This window comes from Bos grunniens, chromosome 17 (genome assembly GCF_055505025.1).
Source record: "Bos grunniens cultivar Pamir isolate PY7600 chromosome 17, Bosgru_T2T1.0, whole genome shotgun sequence".
Classification (NCBI taxonomy): Eukaryota; Metazoa; Chordata; class Mammalia; order Artiodactyla; family Bovidae; genus Bos; species Bos grunniens.
This window is the reverse complement of record NC_141181.1, coordinates 21,658,059-21,664,066: the sequence shown is the minus strand read 5'-3', so window position 1 is coordinate 21,664,066 and position 6,008 is coordinate 21,658,059. Positions and strand designations below refer to the sequence as shown.

Below are 6,008 nucleotides of genomic sequence, written 5' to 3'. Positions count from 1 at the left end.
ATCAAGTCCACTAGCTTTGTTCATAGTGATGCTTTCTAAAGACCACTTGACTTCACATTCCAGGATGTCTGGCTCTAGGTGAGTGATCACACCATCATGATTATCTGGGTCATGAAGATCTTTTTGTACCATTCTTTTGTGTATTCTTGCCACCTCTTCTTAATATCTTCTGCTTCTGTTAGGTCCATACCATTTCTGTCCTTTATCGAGCCCATCTTTGCATGAAATGTTCCCTTGGTATCTCTAATTTTCTTGAAGAGATCTCTAGTCTTTCCCATCTCCCCTCAATTCCCCTTTCAAGATTCTCTTCAGTTGATATATTTTGACCTTGAGATAAGTGCATGTTGGTGGTGGTCTGTTGCCACATTGTCTGACTCTTTGCAATCCCATGTACTGCAGCATGTCAGGCTTCACTGTCCCTCACCATCTCCCGGAATTTGCCCAAGTTCATGTCCATTGAATCAGTGATGCATTCCAGCCTCTGTTGCTGTCTTCTCCTTCTGCCTTCAATCTTTCCCAACATCAGGGTCTTTTCCAATGAGTTGTCTCTTCATATCAGGTGACCAAAGTATTAGAGCTAGCTTCAGCTACAGCATCAGTCCTTCCATGAGGATTCACAGTTGACTTCCTTTAAGATTGACTGGTTTAATCTACTGACTATCCAAGGGACTCTCAAGAGTCTTCTCCAGCTTCCAGTCTTCTCCATCACAGTTCAAAAGTGTTAATTCTTTGGTATTCTGCCTTCTTTATGGTCCAGATCTCACATCAGTACATGACTACTGGCAAGACTACCGTCTTGACTATTTGGACCTTTGTCGGCAAAGTGACGTCTTTGCTTTTTAACACATTGTCTAGGCTGTCATAGCATTCCTGCCAAGAAGCAATCATCTTCTAATTTCATGATAGCAGTCACCATACATAGTGATTTCAGAGCCCGAGAAGAGGAAATCTGTCACTGCTTCCACTGCTTCCAAATTGTCTCCTATTTGCCATGAAGTGATGGGACCAGATGCCATGATCTTAGTTTTGGGGATGTTGAGTTTTAAGCAGATTTCTATTCTCATCTTTCACCCTCATCAAGAAATTCTTTGGGTATCCCTGGTGGCTCATATGGTAAGGAGTCTGCCTGTAATGTGGGAGATCCAGGTTCAATCCCTGGCTTGGGAAGATCCCCTGGAGAAGTAAAGTGAAGTGAAGTGGCTCAGTTGTGTCAGACTCTTTGTGATCCCATGGACCGTAGCCTACCAGGCTCCTCCGTTCGTGGGATTTTCCAGGCAAGAATATTGGAGTGGGTTGCCATTTCCTTCTCCAGTAGATCTTCCCAACCCAGGGATTGAACCTGGGTCTCCTGCATTTTAGGCAGATGCTTTACCATCTGAGCCACCAGGGAAGTCCTCCAGTATTCTTACCTTGAAAATCCCATAGATGGAAGAGCCTGGCAGGCTACCGTCAATGGGGTCACAAAGAGCTGGACATGTCTGAGAGACTCCACTTTCAGTTTTAAGGGACTATTAAGCTCCTTTTTGCTTTCTGCCATTAGGGTAGTATCATCTGCATATCTGAGGTTGTTGCTATTTTTCCTGACAATATTGATTTCAGCTTGTAACTCATTCAGCCCGGCATTTTGCATGATATGCTCTGCATATACCTGATACACTGGAGGAGGAAATGACAAACCACCCCAGTATACTTGCCATGAGAACCCCATGAACTGTATAAAAAGGAAAAAAGATATGACACCAAAAGATGAGTCCTCCAGGTGAGAAGGGATCCAATATGTTACTGGGGAGGAGCAGAGGACAGCTGCTATTAGCTCCAGAAAGAATGAAGTGACTGTCCAAAGCAGAAATGATTCTCGGCTGTGGATGTGTCTGGTGATGAAAGTAAGATCTGGTGCTGTAAAGAACAGTATTGCATAGGAACCTGGAATTTCAGGCCCATGAATCAAGGTAAATTGAATGTGGTTAAGCAGGAGATGGCAAGAGTAAACATCAATATTTTAGCAATCAGTGAACTAAAATGGACAAGAATAGGTGAAGTTAATTCATATGACCATTATATCTACTTCTGGTGTAAGAATCCCTTCCAAGAAATGGAGTAGCTCTCATAGTCAACAAAAGAGTCCAAAATGCAGTACCTGGGTGCAGTCTCAAAAGTGACAAAATGATCTTGGCTCATCTTCAAGTCAAACCATTCAAAATCACAGTAATTCAAGTCTATGTCACAAACACCAATGTTGAAAAAGCTAAAGTTGATCATATATATATATATATATATATATATTCTGTTAATCACAGGGGATTGAAATGCAAAAGTAGGAAGTCAAGAGAAAAGTTCATAACTAAGAAGTAATAGTTCATAGACAGGGTTTCAATACTTTTTCTTAAACCAGCTATTAGTCTCCCTAAGAGAATCTGTCTATATCTATCAGAGTGTTTTTAATTGATGTGTTTTAGATAAATGTGTATATTCATTCATCATTATTCCTAGAAAATGCCATAATTGAGTCCTTTCTCTCTTTACCATTTAAAATATCAAATAATGGTAACTTAAAATATGTGAACCTCTAATATTAGAGTACACAGTATTTCATTTAAATGTTATCATATAACTTTTATTTCATACACCTCATTTCTATAAAAGGTAGAGTATCTACCTGTCACACAGAAGGAGAATTTTATACTTAGCTTCCTATATTAGAGGTAGTGAAGTATGTAATTTTAAGAGGGCCACAATACAAATGAGATTTTCAATAATAGTGGACTACTTTGGTTCTTTATATTTATGTAAACAGTATCATCAGTTCATATATTTCTCTTAAACTTTGCACTGATTCACAAATATATGTGCTTTATAGACAGTTTATACTTAAAACTCCAAAATTGATGTATTTATTATATGAAACCTGCTTATCATATTGCATTGCATTTCTGATCTCAGTTATTCCTCCTGGGTACCCAAGTTAGAAACTCCTGACTAATGCTTGACACTTCTCTCCCTTCAGTCCCACACCCAATCTGTTATCCAATCCTTTCTATACATATCTATATATCATTTTCAGATATTTAGCTCCTCATTATAATTGGCAATATTTTTATAACTGAATTATTATAATGATATCTCAGTGATTTCACCTGTAGTCTCTTCATTCTAATTCACTATTCTGTCTTTATTATTTTTCTGCTCAAAACAAAGGTAAGTTAGCTGTAAAATCCATCAGTATTTCCAAATTTTCACTAAAAGTTCAAATTAATAGTACAGAAGTTTAATATAATGTAGCATAGCACAGTGTGTCCCACTGCTCTACCCCTGCAAATTCTGTATTAGATTACTCTGTCTTCTCTCTGTACCATCCCAGCGATAGACTGCCTGAGTTTGTGTTGCTTGAAAATTCAGGTCAGATGTTACATGCTCTAGAGAAGTTTATTTTGTTGTTGTTGTTGTTGTTGTTTATTTGGCAGTGACTTGTCATTTTTTCTTTCATAGAAGTGCAATCTTTTTTTGTTTTTTTTTTTAAGCCAGGCACATGCCAGCTTGATATAGACACTATATTTTCTACCAAACATATTTGAAGCTAGGAGTTTATAAATGAAATTTGGGGCAATGAGATATAGGCTAAACTGTCATTTAAAAGCTTAAGGGAGCCTTTCTAAAATGATGATTGATGCACTATCTTTGACCCTTCTGCCTTCTTTGATAGCTGGAACACTGGTATGATGTTGGCAATAAGAATGGGGTTATTGGTACTCTAACAAAGACTTGGGATGAAGGACGGTGCTGTGCCTTGCTGTGAAGAGATGGAATGAGTCCGGGCCTCTGAGGGAGACACAGCCAACATGTTGGCCCTGGACTATCTATCTCCAGACCTCTATCAACGTGAGACAAACAAGAAATATCTGTATCAAATAATACTCTAATAATTGGGGGCTTCTGTTACCTACAACAGAACTTAAAATTCAATTGTTGGATTGAGCTACTTAACATTCCTATTAGCATTTACCCATTCACTTATTACAATGTATCTCCCTGGAGTGAAATTATTTGTTTAAATGAATTTCTTCTAGTCTATATGCTAAAATCATGATGAGAAGTTGAACTACATTTTAATACTTAAGATTTTATTTATTTAGTGTTTCATTTCTTAAATTGTACTTTTCTCATTTAAGCATTTATTGCATGTTAGACACTACAATAAATATGAGAAATAAAGAGATGAGTATTATGCAGCCCACCATTTTATTATTGCCTAGCACAATACCTTATGAATAAAAGGTTCTAAGAAATTTTTATTGCGTGAATAAATCATTTGCACTTTTCAAAGAACTGCGATGTTGGATAGTGTAACTTATTTATACTGTACTATGCTAGAGGCTTTTTAACCTCTTGGCAGAACACTCTGAAAGGGCATCTTAGCCAAATTAAAGTACTCTTGACCCACAGTAAACCAAGTCAAAATCAAAGAATGAAAATAATTCAGCTATTGGTACTACTGTCCAAACCTGGTTTTAAAATGTGCAAATATTAGACAAATCTAATAATAACTGCCACACTATGTTTCTAAAACAATACAAAATGAAAAATAAGCATTTATGTGAAGTTTAAATCAATATATTACCATTCTGCTTTCAATTGCAAAGAAAGTAGTAAAAAGCTCAAATGACAGTCTCATAAAAATGTCATAAATTTTTATCAAAATGCCAGTTAATATAGTTTAAATAACTGAAAAAATCTTTTTTATAGAAGAGTTTCCACACATTTCTTACCTTAGAATATATCCTTGCTAAGTCACTTCAGACGTGTCTGACTCTGTGCAACCCCACAGACAGCAGCCCACCAGGCTCCCCCGTCCCTGGGATTCTCCAGGCAAGAACACTGGAGTGGGTTGCCATTTCCTTCTCCAATGCATGAAAGTGAAAAGTGAAATTGAAGTCGCTCAGTCGTGTCCAACTCTCTGCAACCCCATGGACTGCAGCCTACCAGGCTCCTCCATCCATACGAGTTTCCAGGCAAGAGTACTGGAGTGGGGTGCCATTGCCTTCTCCAGAATATAACCTTAATAAACTACAAATTCGTTAAATTTTTTCAAAATGATTATATGCCTACTTAACAAAATTACATTGGTTCTCTATAAAAGATTGGACACTTGTAAAGAAGTCAGGTTAGAGGAAAAATCTGATTTGATTTCAAGCAAGGCGCCTTATGAATTTATCTGACTTAAAGATCAGCCAACAAAATTATTTTATACTCAAAATGCAAACTTAAAAAGATCATTGTATAAAATCATGATTAGGGCATTAGTTAATTAGTGGAATGTAAGTGATGCAAGTTTACAATCTTACAGTTAGGTCCAAAAACCTTTATTTATGCATGCATGCTAAGTCACTTCAGTCAGGTCCAACTCTTTGCGACCCTGTGGACTTTAGCCTGCCGGTCCCTCTGTCCATGTGATTCTCCAAGCAAGAATATTGGGGTGAGTTGCCATATCCTCCTCCAGGGGATCTTCCTGACCCAAGGATCAAACCTGGATCTCTTAGGTCTCCTGCATTGGCAGGCGGGTTCTTTACTGCTGCTGCTGCTGCTGCTAAGCCGCTTCAGTCCTGTCCGACTTTGTGCGACCCCATAGACGCCAGCCCACCAGGCTCCCCCGTCCCTGGGATTCTCCAGGCAAGAACACTGGAGTGGGTTGCCATTTCCTTCTCCAAAGCATGAAAGTGAAAAGTGAAAGTGAAGCCGCTCAGTCGTGTCCGACTCTTCACGACCCCATGGACTGCAGCCTACCAGGCTCCTCCGTCCACGGGATTTGCCTGTACCGCTGGCACTATCTGAAAAGTCCCTCTCTTATTTATATATAAAGGTAAACTGCAAGAAAGATGTAACTAGTTCACTGAAGCAGGACTCGTTTGTGCAGGTAGTAAGTAGCAAGATCGTACTGGAAAATAGAACAGGAGTGTTCCTTGAATCTACGAGTAGAAAAAGAAGTCCTTACAAATTTCCTTTTTATTTTTTAA

At 38.4% G+C, this 6,008-nt stretch overlaps 1 non-coding gene across 1 annotated transcript; it reads right to left on the bottom strand.

The window, feature by feature from the left end:
• Positions 1-1,318: 1,318 nt before the first annotated feature.
• Positions 1,319-1,390, bottom strand: TRNAF-AAA (transfer RNA phenylalanine (anticodon AAA)). Its single transcript has one exon. It is a non-coding gene; the product is annotated as a tRNA-Phe (tRNA).
• Positions 1,391-6,008: the final 4,618 nt, after the last annotated feature.